This window comes from Rhineura floridana, chromosome 2, assembly GCF_030035675.1.
Source record: "Rhineura floridana isolate rRhiFlo1 chromosome 2, rRhiFlo1.hap2, whole genome shotgun sequence".
Lineage (NCBI taxonomy): Eukaryota > Metazoa > Chordata > Lepidosauria > Squamata > Rhineuridae > Rhineura > Rhineura floridana.
In genome coordinates, this window is record NC_084481.1 from 113,825,710 (window position 1) to 113,844,444 (window position 18,735).

Here is an 18,735-nt window from a genome sequence, read left to right on the forward strand (position 1 = left end):
CTTTAATCTTATTTCTAAAAACATTTTATAGTTGGGGGCAGGCAGACAGGTATAGTTATGGGGGACAGGTAAATCTGTCCATTTCTGTTTTTCCCACTTTCTCATTTTTTCAATCTCAAATTCCATCCTCCACATGTTCACATCCGTTTGAGATTTTTTTTAAAGTCCTCATGAAAACACATCAGCATTTTAGTGCAAATTTCTCCTAACATACACTTTTGTATGCAATTTTGCCTATTATACACATTTTTGCCAAACAATATAATGCATTCTTATATGTTATTTCACTCATTCATTTTTATGCACACTCAACCTTAGCATATGTATTTTTGTACGGACAACTTGGCTGGAGAACTGCACAGCAAAATTTGCATAAGTGCCAATTTCAAAAGGCGGCTGTGTTTCGGTTCAGATACCATTTCAGGAAGTTAGTCAGGTTCGCCTTTAAATGTAAATTAATTTGAAATTCTCCCCTATTCCTAATGCAGCCTTTCCCAACCAGTGTGCCTCCAGGTGTTGTTGGACTACAACTCCCATCTTCCTGACCATTGGCAATGCTAGCTGAGGCTGATGGGAGTTGTGGTCCAACAACATCTGGAGGCATACTGGTTGGGAAAGGCTGCTTTAAGGGCTACAGATGCTCATTTTATTATTTTTACTAATGGACTATATATGATCCTTTTCCACAACAAAATTAGGGCAAAGCAAAGAGAAATGTTAATTGTGCGTTTCAAAACTGAAATCATACACATGGTTGTCTAAATCCCCCTCTGCCCCCACAAGACCATTAAGTCCAGGATCTAAAATTACCTAGCTGTGCCACTGGTTCTGCTCCCCCCAAAAAAGTCATTTCCTGGGCCTGTTAATTTTAGAACACAATTTTTGAGCTTCCGTGTTTTGTGTTTGTTTGGGTTTTTTTCCCCTCACCAATTTTTAAAATTGGGATTACATATTTTCCTGAAGATTTCAGACTGGAAAATTATTGATCATCAACTTTTAACGCAGATAGAAATCAAGATTTTAATATTATCAGTTCTGTCAATCATCTTATCTAAAGGGAGCATCTCTGAGCATGTAAGAAGTGTCTTTAGTACACCGATTCTCACATATCCGATCAGAGAGAGGGGAAATGCAGCCTTATATGATAAAGTCTGGTGGAACATGATGGAGACTTGGGTGCTGGCACCTCTTTTTTAAAAAATAAAATAAAAATGCAGTGAATTCTAGAGACCTGGCAAGCTGTGGTAGCATTAGACAGGGTAGCGGTTCCATTCCTATTAGTCTTAAGGGGGGGAAGGTTACACCCCCCCCACTGCATTGAATATATGCATAGAGAGAGAGAGAGCACCTCTGTGCGTGGAAGTATGGTGATCTTTTGTGGGGAGATGCCTGCCAGTCATTTTGAAGAACGGTATGTATCAAAAAATACTTTTTAGCCTTTTCTGAATTGCTGAACAGAGGCTTTGTCAGACAACAGTGTGAGTGAAGCCGCATTCCAATGCAACTTTACTTAGGTGTAAGCACGATTTAACAACGTGGGTGCAGGGCTGAAAAATGCAAATGCTAGTATCACTGCCTTTTCTACAGAGAGGTTTGCTTTTATATCTTGTATCTGTTCAGGGGAGGGAGTGTTTGGTGGAATCAAACCCTTTTATTCCATCCTCCATGATGACAGGCAGACCCTCCCATTGCATTCACCACTTAGGACACATATCCTGAGATGAAAGCTGCTTCTCCTTGCTGACGCAACCAGAAAGTGTACGGGTAAGGGGTGGAGCTGCATGTGTTGATCAAGTGAGCATGTGCAGTTTTCTAAACTGCTAGATTCTTCATATGCAGCAGGCAAGCAGACTAAAATTCTTCATTTTTCTAGGACAACTGTGGTGTCCCTCATTCGCTAAGAACAATGGAAGGCAGGAATTAGGGTTACCAGGTCAGAAGCATCCGAAACCCTGAGATTTCAGGCGCGGGCCCTAGTGATGTCATGGGGTATGCCTCAGTGATGTCACAGGGGCGGGCCCTAGTGCTGTCATTAAGTATGATACATTAAGCATCAATCACAGTTGCTTGGAGCATACAATTAAAAAAAACATTTCTCTGATTGGAAATTAAGATAGAAATCTTAGCTAAAACATGGAGACCGGGTAGGAAACATTTAATCTAAGCCTACTTGCTTTCAGCAAGAAGGGTTTAAGTGTCCCCAGGCCAGGCCAGTCACCAGAAGGTCATTGTAGGAAGAAAGGAGCCTAGTGTTGTGGAGATGTTAGATGGGAACACTCTGGAGTAAAGATGGGTGCCCCCGAAGGCTGCAATTCTAAACACGTTTACTAAGCCCCATAGAACTCAACAAGACTTACTTCTGAGTATATATAGTTTGGATTGCGCTGTTGGTAAAGCTTGACTAGGGATCCTCTGCAAAGACATCCATATCGGAGCAGGGTTGGCAACCCCCTGCCTACAATGCCTTGCCCCTATCTCTTAACATGGCTGCTCCAACATTCTTAACAGATTTGACCTTTCAGAAAGAGGTCTGAGAAATGAGTAAGAGTAAGGAGATTCTCTACCCTTTCTGTCTACCCTATGGGCTGCTATACACTCACTTTGACAACCAACCAAATTCCAGTGAGCAATAATGGACACAGAGAAAACACACACGGTTTGGTCTACTTTCATAGGCAGCAACTTGGGAACAACAATTGTAGCTACACTTCCAAATATGTGAATTCTCTTTTACCACTATTGGGCAAGAAACAAACTGTCATGCAACTGACAAGGTGCATCATCAATGGGTTTAAGGGGGTTGAGCTGAGCGCATGGAACCACTGCTGTTGCTTCTATGGCTGTAACGGAGTGAGGTTAAAGATAAGTGAAATGCAAATAGAAAAAACAACACAAAAGACAGTGATACTTTCCTAAATGTAATACCATACCAACCACAAGAAGATTCCTATGTGTAAGGCAGAAAACTCAGCATCCCACAACCAGTCAGGATTCATAACCAAAACCTCAAACTAAAACACTCCTGGCAGCCAGTCAGCCAAGGTCACAGAAATCCCCATGCAACACAACCTGTCCTGGGGACTGCAGTTAATGCAGAATGCTGCAGCACGATTGCTGACATGAGTGAGATCCTATCAGCACATAATACCTCTGCTCTGAAATCTGCATTGGTTGCTGATTTGCTACCAGGCCAAGTTCAAGCTGTGCTTTCCATGTTATGGGTGCCACATAGTACTTGTTCTGCTCTTGTAAGAAATCAGTCCTTTTGTGTGGCAGCACCTATGCTTTGGAACTCCTTGCCTATTGACATTAGGCAGATGCCTCTTTTCAGCACCTGCTAAAATCATTTTCCTTTAGGCAAGCCTCTCCAGACATGTAGAAGCTATTGTGTTTTTAAATCTGTTTTTAACTCATTGTTGGTTTTATTATTTTGAATGTTTTTAACTATCTGTCCTTAACTGTTTTTGCCAATAATTTTATTGTTTTAATGCTTTCTGTAAACTGCTTTGAGATGTTTTTTTACAATAAAGCGGTATATAAATGTTGTAAATAAAAATACATAAATAAATGTTGGAGTCACTGTGGCCCTTGAGTCTCTTCCCACTTTTAGGAACCAAGGAATCTGCCTTATACTGACTCAGGCCATTTGGTACCATCTAGCTCAGTACTCATGACATGGACTAGCATTGGTTCTCCAGGATTCCAGGCAATAGTCTTTTCCAGGAATTGAATTTTGAACCTTGCACACAAAACATATGCCCTACCAATGAGCTACAACCCTCCCCGTTTAAAAAAGTATCATTTAAAATTGTTCTTTGCAATTCACTCTTGGATGCACATCATACCTAGGGCAGATCCACACCATTCATTTATAGCACATTCAACACCCATTTCAGGAACATGAATCCCACCACAGAATCATGGGAATTGTAGTTTGTTAAGGGTGGTGAGAACTATTACTATGAGGGGGAAACTATACTTCCCAGGATTCTTTAGGGGAAGTTGTGCACTTTAAATGTGAGTTGGATGTGCTTTAAATGTGTTGATCTACTCAATCAACTTTGCCTGCATGTAAATCATTTTAATTAATTTTTCAAAATAAAAATGAGCTATAAAGTGTACTGGGCGATCATGTGCTACTCACCATTTCTCAGCCTATCTTCCCCTCAGGATGACAACAACGGAGAACCATGACCACCCCAAGGAAGAAGGGCACACTTAAAATGTAGAGGAAAAAATCATCTACAACCATAATGTGAAATCAAATACTTATTGGGACACAGTATGACGAAATATTTATATAAGCATGACTATCAAATATGTTTATTAAGTACACAATCTGTAAAGATATCTACAGTGCAATCCTATGTTTGTTTATTCAGAAGCAAGTCCCAATGTATTCAATGGGGCTTACTCAAACAGAAGTGTGCAGAGAACTACAGCCTCAAGTGATAAGGAACTTGTTCTTTCAACAAGCCTTTTAAGTTGAGACCTTATCCCAGTCTGCATCTGTGTTGGAATTGCTTTTTAATATGTTTTTAAACCTTTTCTTTTTTTAAAAAAAAGATTTTTTTAAAAGCTTTTAAAAATGTTTTCAAAGATGTTTTAATATATTTTAAAGTCTGTTTTTTATGATGTTTTAAAGTGTTTTTAGTGCTTTTGTTTGGCACCTACTGGGAGGAAGTGCGGGATATAAATCAAATAATAAATAAATAAACTTCATTCACCAACCCAAAATTCAGAATCATGCCTCTTTATGCTGTTTTCCAACTGTTTATTCTTGCTTTATGGTTATTGGATTTTAAAGGGATTTATTTCTTATTGTGAGCTGCCTTGGTTTCCAATCACCAACCCTACCTCACAGGGTTGTTGGAAAGACTCCATACACACACTGCAGATGTAAAAATACATATAGCCCATATAATAGTTTATTGTCAAACCAGTTGGTCATTGCAGAACATTTTTTAAAAATCAGTATTAGTTTCCTACATAATGAAAACTGTAATACCTAAGTAAGCCCTGCCTAATTGTTTTAAAAAATAGGATTGGAGGGGAAGAGAAAGATTTATAACACCAATACAATTCTTTGCCATGTTTACTCAAAAGTCTCATTAATTTACAGCCCAATCCTAACTATGTCTAATCAAAAGCAAGTCGTATTGAATTCAGTGGGGTTTACTATGGGTATATGGGATTAGCATTGCTTTTACTCCCACCAAAGCAAGTATTGGGAAGGTTTTCAAAACACTGCCCTCTTCAACACCCCAGGATCTGATTCCTGCACACAAGAGAAAAAAACCCTGAAATGTATATACTTACCCAATTTATGAGATTTTCAGATAAACAGGGGGGGAACCACCATTTTCTGGTGTTGCAATAAGGTCTTCTAGGCAGTGCCTCAAGTCAATCAAGCACAACCCTGGCTTCACTTATTGACTGCAATCCTGAAAGGGCGGGGTTAGAGCTACAAAGTGCTATACAGATCTGTTAAAAAGATTTAACAGTTGCGGGGTGTGTGTGACGTTTTGATGTATATCTCAGGGCAATATGCCAACCCTAGGTTAAAGCCACAGCTACATTGGCTGGATATGACGCCCCGCTCGCTGCACAGCTGATGAGTGGGGCATAGTTGCCAATGGGGGCGAAGTGGCCGCCTCCATCTTGGAAATGGGCAAAGTCGTGCGTCGCGCCTATGACGCGAGCGCGACTCGGCTGCAGAGGAGGGGCAAAGCTGGTGGGCCTATTTAAGCCCAGCCGCCCCTCCCACCTTCCTCTTCGGATTGGCGACGCCCACCCTGCCCTCCCTCTTTCATGGTGTGCCTAGGGGTCACTTCGGGGCCGAGTAGGAATTTTTCTCCTGCCCACCCTCGTTGGCGGGCAGGTTTTTTGCCTGCTCCACACTATGGGAGTGGGAGGGAATCGGGTTAGGGGGCGTTGTTATTAGTAGGTTGATTTGGCTGATTTGGCACATTTGTATATTGGAGGCTAATGCCCTATGGGCAGTTTTGTTATAGCACTGGTGCGGGAAGGTGCAGGAAGGGAAATAGTTAAGGACAGCTAGGTGGCCCCGTTAGGCACCTTTGGAGGTGATTGGCGGTTCTGGAGGCCTGTCTGTCACGGCTTTGCGGCTCGAGGACAGGATATGGGCTGCCTCTGGGGCCAACTTATCTCATCTACCCAAGGGTTATTCAACCCCGGGTGGGGATGACGTAGGAAGGCCCCCCTACTCACCCACAAGGTGTGGCCGGGGTAAGGGGTAAGCGGATGGGCTTGCCCTTGCCCCGGCAGAGGCTGGTCGCCCAAGAGCTGTATGGCAAGCTACTTGCTCATAGATAGTCCCGCACCTAGATTTTCCCTCTGCAGGTCACTTTAAAATTGGGTTTGTCTGCTGTAATTTAATAAAGTGGCCCTTGTTCAACCCAAGCTGATGTGTCAGTGTTTTATTTTGCCCCTCAACGGCAAATAAAGCTAGCAATTCTAATCTGAAATAGTCGGGGATTTGCCATCCTACCAGGTTCACCGTCATGGGCTCCTGCTGGGAGGAAGGGTGGGATATAAATCAAATAATAATAAATAAACCTACTGTATTTAGTCTGTAGATGGGTGCCACAATCAAAAGAGTTAGTTGCCCCAGTGATATTCCACCCACACAAAAAATTCATTGCCTAAGCATAGTTATTATCCATATAATACAATGAATAATACATAGCTAATGTGTTTAGGCACACAACTAAGCAGTACTGGGGATGTTTTGGTCACGTGTAAGACCTCAGATGGTGTAGCTAACTGGGGAAACCACAATATAAGGCTGAGAGTAGTATGCAAAGAACACAGCACATATTATGAAAGAAAAGCTGTGCCTTTCATCAGAAAGCCTCCTGTTTTGAAAGGCATATTTAACCGGGGAGAAATTCATTAAAAACAAAAATTACATGACAGAATTTGCTTGAAGGATATTATCACAAATCAAATGAAAGAAATTTGATGCAAAACAAAACAAAGCCAAAGCAGGCAGGGTATTAAGACATCAGTAGGCAGACGTGTACCACTCGCCTCTCCTACTCACGTCAAGCCAAGGGCCAGCTGGGGCATCTGGCATTGCCTTAGCCACAATGTTTGTAACCAGACTCAAATTTTAAAAGCCCCTTTTGGCAGCAGTCATTCACAAACAGCTTCTTGCTCCAACTAGCATGTGCCTGCTTTCGTGACAAGAGGCCTGGCAGAGGTACCCTCTCCTCTCCTCTTCTGCACTGCCAAAAAGTAATACCTATTGAAACAGAGCTATTACAAGAATGTTTAGTATTTCACGGTCTGCAGAGTTAAGGGTACTTCACATATCCATGAGATAAGCACACAAGTATGGAATTGGCTATGCAGCATGAATCTCAGTCAGAGCACTATTATTTCAAAAAAGCAAGTTGCCAGTTCTTATGACTGCACGGAAGAGTTTGGAAATCTGTGGAGAGTGGTGGTATGAATACAATTTCTAGGGGAAATGCCATGGAAGTTCATAGTGATTGGTGAACTGCCCATCTCACTGCTTCTATAGTGCATTAAGTCAAAACCACAGTGTAGAACAATTTGGGAAAACAGAGGCATGCAGGCCTTGCACGGTGAGAGTATTAATTGGCTCCTGCCAGCCACTTCCAAATCCTAGAAAAGGAAAGGAAAACTACACTTTGGAGAAGCCCTTTAAAAACCACGTGCAATCATGACTAATTGTGTCAGACTGCAGTCAAAGAAGAAGGAGAAAGTCTGCCTGTACTCTTGTCTAACAGTCTGTTCAGCACCATTTTAAACTGCATGTCCTGCTTTAATAGATAAAAAAAATCCAAAAATGGCCAGTGCTAACATGAGGTTAGTTTATCACTTTAAATGAGGTCAACAAAGGAGGACATTTCCACTTGGATCATGTGCTCTCAAAATAGTAAACAGACACATACGAGGTACTTCTCTCTAATATACAAGAATCAATCACTAATGATCACAAAGGCAGACGTTGCTACTGTAAGGTTAGCGTGTGACAAATAAGGGCAATGTCTGCGCAAATTACACATTTGAGGGGAGATTCTATTAATACATCGACCTGTCTTCTAAGTACTCTGCCTTAATTCATATAGACAGCTTCAGAGGTCCAACAGCCATCTGTTTCATATGTTCCTTGTTTAGAGATGTCACCCATTGAGGTATGAAGAGAGATTCTGCTCTTTAAGACCATCAGTATCCATAGAGACTCCATATGCATTCTTTCCCTAGCCATAACACTACAAGTCTCATCCCCCTACTGCTGCACTCAGGCAAGGGAGACCACAACTATGGAAAATGTACATGTCCCATCTCAAGCTTATTAGATCACTTAAGGAGGCTCACTTCAGGATGTATCCATTGGTATTGCAAACTCTTAACAGTACTTTATACTAGGAGTTATTGTAGATATTTTGACTAGTTAGTGCAACAGTGAGTACAGTACCAGCACCTTTTTTGAGGAGGCCCTATAACTATGCAGTTCCCTCCCAACAGAGGCTCACCTGATCCTCCCTCTGTAGACCACTGGGAAAGCTTTTGCTAGTTTGTTATAACGCTTTTGGATGTTTAGAAATTGCTGATATTTTATCATTGTTCTGAACTGTGATCCTTGTGAAAGCGAAAAACCAACTTTGTCGCTTACTTTTGGTACCATATGCAGAAAGGCAGGATATCTTTTAAAATAACAGACCAGGATTGGGATGGGGGCAAGACTGGCCACTAGCAGAGTTACATTGAATTGGCTTTCCAAGTTGGAAAGATGAGAATTTGCTCTCAAGGAACTGTAATGTCTAACTGGGTTGAATTATTTTTGACCATTGCCGCATTTATCTTTTCTCTGCTTTTACTGTTTTATGGCTGCTTTATTGTGTTTACTGCTGGTGTCACATTGTCTTTAAAATGTTTTAAGCTATTTATTGCTTTCTAAACATTTGGGCTCACCATGAGAAGGCAGGGTACAAATGGTACAAATGTTTTAAATCAATAAATAAGATCTACTCTACACAGTTGTGAATAAGTATGTGTGTTTGTCTTGGTCCAGGTGTATTATTACGAGACAAGGAAATATTACATTTTTCCCTTCAGACAATTAATGCTTTAAGAGCAGTAAAGCAGATAGTTAGCAATGTACAATTTGTGATACAGATATGCATTTATCTGGGGAAGGGCCGTAGCTCAGGGCTAGAGCATCTGTTTTCCCTGCAGAGGTCACAGGTACAATCCATCTTCAGGTAGGGCTGGGAGAGACTCCTGCCTGAAACCTTGGACAGCCACTGCCAGTTAGTGCAGGTTATACTGAATTAGATGGATTTGGTATCAGGTAGTTTCTTTTGTTCCAGTGTTCCCATTCCCTGGATAGCTTATGACAAAACAGTGGAATATTAGGAGGACTCAAAAGTAAGAAAGCGACAAGGCAGACAGTAATGTTCTTCAAACAAGTGTAACTCTTTTGACAAGAGAAGATGTGTTGCTAAATTATATGTTTCCTAAAATACAGATCCACCTTCAAGATACAGAATTTTATTTATTTATTTATTATTTGATTTATATCCCACCCTTCCTCCCAGCAGGAGACCACGGTGGCAAACAGAAGCGCTAAAAACACTTTAAAACATCATAAAAACAGACTCTAAAATATATTAAAACAAAAACATCCTTAAAAACATATTAAAACATCTTTAAAAACTTTTTTTTTTAAAAAAGGGGGTTAAAAACATCTTAAAAAGCAATTCCAACACAGACGCAGACTGGGATAGGTCTCAACTTAAAAAGGCCTGTTGAAAGAGGAAAGTCTTCACAAAGCGCCTGCCTAATATTCAAGGGGAGGGAATTCCACAGGGTAGGTGTCGCCACACTAAAGGTCCATTTCCTATGTTGTGCAGAACGAACCTCCTGATAAGATGGTATCTGCAGGAGGCCCACACCTGCAGAGCACAGTGATCGACTGGGTATATAAGGGGTAAGATGGTCTTTCAGGTATCCTGGTCCCGAGCTGTATAGGGCTTTGTACACCAAAACTAGAACCTTGAACTTGGCCCGGTAGCAAATGGGCAGCCAGTGCACTTCTTTCAGCAGCGGGGTGACATGTTGGCGATTCCCTGCCCCATTGAGCAATCTCGCCACTGCATTTTGCACCAGCTGCAGCTTCCAGACCAACCTCAAGGGTAGCCCCACATAGAGCACATTACAGTAATCCAGCCTGGAGGTTACAAGTGCGTGGACAACAGTGGTTAGGCTATCCCGGTCCAGAAACGGCCGCAGCTGTCTTACCAGCCAAAGCTGGTAAAAGGCACTTCTAGCCACGGGGGTCACCTCGTCCTCTAGTGACAAAGATGGATCCAGGAGCACCCCCAGATTACGGACCTGCTCTTTCAGAGAGAGTACGACCCCATCCAAAGCAGGCAACTGACCAATTATCCGAACTCGGGAACCACCAACCCACAGTGACTCTGTTGGCCATCATCAGCGTACTGCTGACACCTTGCCCCAAATCTCCTGATGACCACTCCCAAGGGCTTCATATAGATGTTAAACAGCATGGGGGACAAGATGGTACCCTGCAGCACCCCTCAGCACAACTGGAAGGGGGCCGAAAGACAATCACCTAATGCTATTATCTGAAAATGACCTTGGGAATAGGATCAGAACCACTCTAAAACAGTGCCTCCAATACCCATCTCACCAAGTCAGCCCAGAAGGATACCATAGTCAACAGTATCAAAAGCAGCTGAGAAATCAGGTAAGAGTAACAGGGTTGCACTCCCTCTGTCCTCTCAATAAAGGTCATCCATCAGGGCAACCAAAGCCAATTCAGTCCCATAACCAGGCCTGAACCCAGACTGGGATGGGTCAAGATAATCTGTTTCATCCAAGAGTACTTACAATTGCTGCGCCACAACCCTCTCAATCACCTTCCCTAAAAAAGGGGGTATTTGCAACCGGTCGGTAGTTGTCACAAACCAATGAGTCCAGGGTGGGCTTTTTCAGGAGTGGTCGGATCACCTCCTCTTTCAAGGCAGCTGGAACCACTCCCTCCCGCAATGATGCATTGACCACACTCTGGATCCACTAGGTCAGACCCCCTCGGCAAGCTTTAATAAGCCAAGAAGGGCAAGGGTCGAGTGGACACATTGCTGGCCACATCATTGCAAGCACTTTGTCCACATCATCAGGCTGCATCAACTGAAACCGTTCCCAAGAAGTTGCAGCAGACATTGCACTGGACACCTCATTGGGGACTACAGTAGATGTGGATGAGGCATCAAGACTGCTATGGAGGCGAGCAACTTTACCCTCAAAGTGCCTTGCAAACAATTCACAGTGGGCCTCCGAATGGTCTAAAACTCAATTTCCTGGATCTGATGTCAACAGACCCCTGACAATACGGAAAAGCTCCACCAGACGGCTGCTTGAGGATGTGATGGAGGCAGAGAAGTGGGCCTTCTTCGCTGCCCTTACTGCCACAAAGTAGGAGAAGCATTCATTTTAATCACAATTAAGGAACAATTAAAAGTGGGTGTTTAGAAAATTTTCTACATCCAGAAAAATCTTTCTTAATAAATAAATCTTTAATGGTTGTGATATGACAAAGTAAGTGCTCACAATTTTACAGTACTGTAACAGAAATATGAGAGAGAGAGAGAGAGAGAGAGAGAGAGAAATCAATCAACACATAACTTTTGTTGTGTTTCTTTCTATATGCAAATATAGAGTTGAAGACAAGAAACAGCAGATAAATCAGACCATATCTGCTGAACTTTTTTTTTTTTTTAAGAAAACTTACATTAAATTCAAAATGCTCCAGATGCGGCAGATCTGGTGGCGTTTCATCACTGGATTTGCAAACTGACACTGTTGAGCTAAACCAACATTCCATTTTAAAAGGAAACTATTACCCTACCATGATTTAACCATACTGTGGCACCTGTTATAGAACCAATTCATGCATTATGTGAATCACAAAGCTCCCATAATGTAGGATCCTGGCTTTTCCAAATCAGAGTTATGACACAAGGGACATGTGGGGGAGCATGATGGAAAGGGGTACACTGGGTGTAGGTGGGCTGTAGCATATTTAGGGTTGTATCCAGTGCTGTCATTCCGCTTGTGCAACAGAAGTTCTCCCCTGCAGGCCCCCACACACCCTCAAAAAACAAAAGAGAGGAAAGGGAAGTCCCATTGTGTGAGCAGAACTCTGCACATATAGCGCTGGATTCAACCTTGAATCTTTTAGACACAAATCCATCTGAAACAATGACCCTCTTCAGGTGTTCCAATAAAATAAAACGGAAACAGGTGAGCGAGTGGGATGTGGGGATGAGCACACTAGCTCCACCCCCCATCACCGTTCCAGTTCCCTCCAACTTGTAGAGCTGAGGGCCTACTGTACTTGTGGAGGCTCCCCACATGTTTTAGATCTCTAGAAAAGCAGAATGGCCATAGTATGATGGAGACAAGTGTTGATGTACTGCAATGTATGATGGCAGAGGGCTTTTAGATCTCTACAGACATGTTGCTCCCCAAAACTGAAGACACCTATCTTATCATATAATAACCTCCCAGATCCAAAGTATATTTACTTCACAGGGACACTCACTTGCCGGATGGAAACTGGCAGAGGTGGGGAGAAAGAGTGATCTACACCTTTTCCCTGTAGATCCCATGCCAGCTTCTGCACTAAAAGAAATTTTCAGAGGATTTGGGGGAATGCAGGGTGACCGGAGACCCGGGACTGGCCCATTCTGTGAGCAGATCCAGCCGATTAATCTTATAATGCAACTTCCTTATGACTTCACAACCAGAATGACAAGCACAGATATCAGCAAACAGGACCCTGGCTCAGTTTTGCACCTCTCCCTCAATACGTCTGACAAAATGCCTTTTATTTTATTTGCAAACATTTAATAATGATAAAATTTGCTAGGGTGACTTACGCTGAGCCAAATATAATAAAAATACAGTAAAATACCGAACAGATATGAGATTAATGCAATCTAAACGGGGGGGGGGGGAAATAAGCACAGCTGAGAAATCAACAGACTAAAATTAAAAAGTGCTGCAACAACCGTTCATGCATGCATCAGTTCATTCATCACCTTCACAATTCAAAAAAGGATTACAAATGCAAAACTATTTCAGAGATTGGGTTAGGTTTCTTGATGACATAATTGAAGGCATAGCCAGTCATCATTGTACACAGCTTTTAACTTGCAGAACCATTTTTTTTCCAGAGCACAACTCTATAGGGAAAAGTATATTTAACACACTGTGGCTTTCATTGAAAACTATTAATGTTTGACAATGCTCTAGAAGAGTACTGTAAGGATCAATATTGGAAAGGTATGTACATTAGGAATGGAGAACTTGTAGTCCTTCAGACGTTTTTTGCTTCCAACTTCCATCAGCCCTAATAAGTATGGCCAATACTCAGGGATGATGGAACATGGAATCCAACAACATCTGGAAGACTACAGGTTCCCCATTCCTGCTGTACATAGAGCAGGGGTAGGCAACCTGTCATCCTCCAGATGCTGTTGGACTCCACCTCCTATTATTCCCAGTCAGCATGGCCGGTAGTCAGAGATGATTATATGAGTCTCGAAATAACTGGAGGATTATATAGAGTATTAACTGGCAGCACTATCAAAAAAATGAATCCTGAGTTGGATGTCAGGACCTGGGTTTGCGTTTTTCTAGTTTTTTCAGCAGTATTGTTTTGTAGCAATATCCTTTTACTGGTATTTGCTTGACTTTGACATTTTTGCAGTTTCCCGTTAGAAGATTAGTTCATGTCTATCTTGAGAGAAAAACATTGGGAAGATATTCATAGAAATTAAGTAGGTTTTACATGTACTTTTCCTATGTCCTCTGACCTTTTAGCATGTGCATTGATTGCTGTGCAGAATACAGCATTTGTCATTGCACTGGGGAACTCTTGTCTGACAGAGATTTTATTAGCATTTCCCTTGATACCAATAATATTGTGTTTCAGTTTCTTCTTGAATTAGATCAGGGGTAGCCAACGTAGTGCCCTCCAGGTGCTGTGGACTACAAGCTGCGGGGACATACCAGAGTGTTAACGTGCATGTAGGCTGCACAGATCCAATTTTCCCATGTGCTCTTTTGTGCATGTTTGTCCACGCTTGAGCGCTGTCAACCAAACTTTATCTCAGTGTATCCTGTCCACACTAGTGGGTGGTGCTTGGTGGGATGTATCCGCACTCTGTGTTGTTATCCCCTCCCCTCAGTTAGCTCTTTCCCACCCTCCCTGAGTTCTGAAAATCTGAGGTCCATTGTGGGCAAGCATCCAAGTATTTGTTTTCCTGTAGGAGCCATTTTTATTTTTGAGATACTGTATAAGTTTTCTGATATACCAGATTTGTACAAAACAGCAGCTTATGCACATGTTGCACCCAGCTGCACCAGCAGCCCACTGAGGAGTGCCTCACCAACAGAAGTAGGGGGTGTGGTGACAGATGACACCCAGTAAAATGTCTCCACACACACAAAAACCCCGCCCACACAATGTGTTTCAGTATGTCTACAGCTGAGTGGCAGGTGATTTTATGTTGGATTTTTTCCCTTACTGCATTATCCGTGGACAGGGCTATGGGAGAAATTCAATTCAATTCACATTTAAAGCCGAATCTATCAAATCCACATTTTCAGAAACAATACAAGAACTGAAACATGACCATTCTTTAAAATTCACATTTATCTGAATTTTGCATCAGTTTTCTAAGCAGTGATTACAAAAATGCATATATTAGGGGAAAGTGTGCATAAAAATGAACATATTAGTGAAATAACATACAAAACTGCATTATATCAGGAGAAACTGCTTGCAAAAATGTGCACATTATGAAATGTGTTTTGGGGGGAATTTTACACTAAAATTTTTCTTGAGGTTAAAAAAAATCACAAATTGCTGCAGAAATGATGAGAATTGAATTTAAGATTGGAAAAATGAGAAGCTGGGAGAAGTGACGCTGACAGATCCTTCCACCATGGTGGAGTGCAATGGCAGAACACACACAGAAATGTCCCTGATTCAATTGTTTGTGTCTCCATTTGCATCAGTTAGGAACAGTACTTAGAAAATTCATTTTAAAAAGGAATTAGTTCCCTCTCAAGTGCACCCCTTCCAAAAGCGAACTAATTCTGTCCCAGTTCAATTCACAATTCATTCATGTGGTCCTTGGCATTTTTTCCAGCCTTCAGAATTTTACAAGCTGCTCTTCTAAAGTATAAACATACTTAAGAAGACTAAGAAAACATCAACACACACGCAGAGTGTAATGCGAATAATTGTTTGATTTATTTTTCCCAACAATTATGATCTTTAAGCTTAAATGGTAACATCACTTTTCAGCGCAATAACCAATTTGAGAAAAGCCCTGCCACAAACCACTCCCGTCTGTACTCTACACTGGTTCAGATCTATGAGAAACCTGCCTTTCCTGGAATGCCCAACAATCATCAAGATCTTTTTAGGAAAGTCTATCACAATCTAAGAATATAGGGGCTGTGCTTCCATTAAAATAAACGCCTACAACAGGCCACAAAGGGCTTGGGTCCCTTATGCATTTATAGCAACCAAGGACACTGTTGACTACAAGATTAAATAAATTATATAGATGTCAAGAGAACTCAGGAAACAGGCCGGCAAGTACACAAGATTTCATAAACAATTGTAAGTTTCCATTTTGACTCTAGCCAACTTAAAAAAAAAAAGTTAGAAGCGTTTTTGACCTTGGTCATGCCATGAACAGGTCTTGGCAGTCATAGTCAGTTTAAAGCGTCCCTTGCAGCTAGAACACCCAATATTTATCAGCAAGCTCTTGCCTTACTCTTGGGATGGAATTATTTATCACATTTCCAGTACTAACAGTATTCATTAGTCGTGGGGTTGCTAGCAAGCTACATAACCTCTTGCCTTGTTGACCCTCCTAACAATTTTCTGGCACTCAGTGATTACAAGTGGCCTCTTGAACAGTCCCTTGACAGCCAGCATCCTGCTTAACGACTAGCAGCAGTACGCAATAAACAGTATCTGTCATTCTGAAGAAAACATTTCAGAGAGCATTTAACTGAGAAACAAATGTATCTCAAGCAAGGTGCAGCGCAAACAGCCCACAGTGAGCGACAGTCCTTGCTCAGTGTTTAAAATACCCTTATTCTTTAGATTGCTATTATATCTATACTCCCGCACACAATGTTCAGTACTGCAATTGACTTTGATGGGTTTAGGCTTCAAGTATTCATAACTTGAAACATTCACACTGGGCCTCAGTCCCTGAAAGCAAGTTCCAGGACTATACACCCAGTTTCAAATTAAGAGCTGACTTTACTAGGCTTTGGAATGGCTGAGAAGAGACAGAAAATTCACCTGGCATAAGTGTGAAAGTTGTTGAAATCAAGCTTCAGTAGCTCTTAACGATGATCGTGGACCTGAAATCTGATTTAAAAAATGGGGTTGCATTCCAAAGAATACACAGCATGAAAACCAATGTAGCAGAAGGGCCTGGGTTCAACTACCCATTCAGCAATAAAATACTCACTGGGTGAACTTGACCCAGTCATTCTGTCTCCACCTAACCCACCTCACAGGATTGTTGTGAGAGTAGCATATTTCTTAGGCAGGGATGGCTCACTCCTGGCCTGGGATCCTGATGCTGCCCTCAAGCAAATTTTTCTGGCTTCCCAAAGACTCCACTGATTTTGGAGGCAGTGGGGAAAAAAAAAAGTAGACACAGCACCGGAGTGGGTAGAGAGATTTAAACCCCTCTACCCTAACCAGAGCACCAATAGGGATACAAATCACCCTGCCCTGGCTATCAGATCGACAATTTACTGAGCAGGGTTGAGGTAATAAAACAGATCAGCCGTATGCCTTTGTGTGCCGTGCATCCTATGTGTTCATTTGCATCATGTATGTGTGTGTGCGCTCTAAGAGTGTGTGGCTGGCCACATCTATTGGCCTGTGGCTCCTAAAGGGTTGGTTAAGGGTATATGTGTTTAACCAACGCTGTTCCTAGGTTCCGTATGCCCATTGCCCTGAGTTACTTAGAGGAAGGACACGATTGAAATGGAATACATTAGTAAATATTAAGTTTCCACTAATAGCATTGTTGCTTTTTATTTTCAAAATGATTTTTTTCTTTGAGACATTCAGTGTTGTTAATTTTCTCCCAGTGGCCTTATTCGGATCAATGCATTAGCAATACAAGAATGAGGCACAGCAAGATTCAGCTTCATGTGCTACCCCTCCCCCCAAGCAGAGCTGCAAAGAGGACTTTGGAAACTTTTGCTACCATTTTTTATTAGCTTGTCATGATGTCTGAGCCCAGGCAAACTGTGGTTAATCTTAACTATGGTTTGGTGAAACAAATCAACTTGAAGCCATAGTTTATGAAACTGGCTTGTTTAAATAAGCCACAATTTAGGGGTTTAGATGACACATGAAATTGCAGTTAAACTAAAATGGGAGTGGAAGCTTCAGATCCCTTCTCATGGCTCCACCAAGAAGGCAGAGGGGAAGGAGAAGTGTGAAGCCTAAGACTCACTGCAATTCATTCAGATAATGCTATAGCACAGTTTAGTGCAGGGGTGGGCACATCTGCAGTAGATTGGCAAGGATTTCTGGCTCCCAATGTTTTAATGATGGCAACAACAAACGGCTTTCTCTATCTAAATTAGGCTGCGGAAATGAAGAAAGGAGTGGAGTTTTGTGCAAAAGGACTGTCACCTCCGTTCAGTTTTGGTCCTGAAAACAAATTCCTTTTCTCAAATTATAACCATACACTTTGTATACCTGTCTCTGCTTGGTAAATCTTAGATATCTAGTAAAAAAAGAAGAAAAGAACACTAAGTAGATCCTGAAGACTGGCAGCACTTGGTTTAGTGTTACATCTAAGTAAGGATGGGGAAGAAATTTGTTTCAGTTCACATTTAAAGCTGAATGTATCAAATTTGCAGTTTCCGAAACAATATGAGAACCAAAACACATCCATTCTTCAAAATTCACACTTATCCAAATTTTGCAATGCAGTTCTCCAATCAAACAATATTTACAAAAATGCATATATTGGGGAAAGTGTGCATAAAAATGTATGTAAATGAAAATAGCATACAAAATGTATTATATTAGCAGAAATTGCTTGCAAAAAATGTGTAAGTCAAAATTGCCTAGAAAAATGAATTTATTAGAAACACGTACACCACTCTGAACTTCATCGAGGAAAGCCGGAACATAAATGCAATTATAAATAAATAATAATAAATAAACTAAGAGAAATTCGCACTAAAATGATGAATAATTTTCATGAGGATTCTTTTCTAAAAAATATTGTAAATTGCTGCAGAAATGTGGAGAGCCAAATTAAAGATCGGAAAAGTGAGAAACTTGAGAGAACCGAAATTGACAGATCTTTCCATCCCTAAAACAGCCACTAAGTTGTTGCCACATACAAGCCGAATCCAGCAAAATTCCTATCATCTACCTGAAAGTGATAATAACAACATTCTATTACAACCAACATCATCTTAATCCTTCTGAGGTTGGCCCTTATTTGGGATAGAGCTGAAAGGTGTTTTGCAGATAACATCTGATTCAAAGCTAGGAGGCAACATAAACATGTAATTAGGACTGCAATGTGATGGGGGCCTGGACCTGCTGTTCAATCTCTTGCAAATCTAATCACATAAAAC

General features: G+C 41.5%; 1 protein-coding gene across 2 annotated transcripts in view; it reads right to left on the minus strand.

The window, feature by feature from the left end:
- The window catches only part of OSBPL5 (oxysterol binding protein like 5), a 249,302-nt gene that overhangs the window by 107,632 nt on the left and 122,935 nt on the right, over nucleotides 1-18,735 (minus strand). The gene's annotated exons all lie outside the window — the stretch shown is intronic.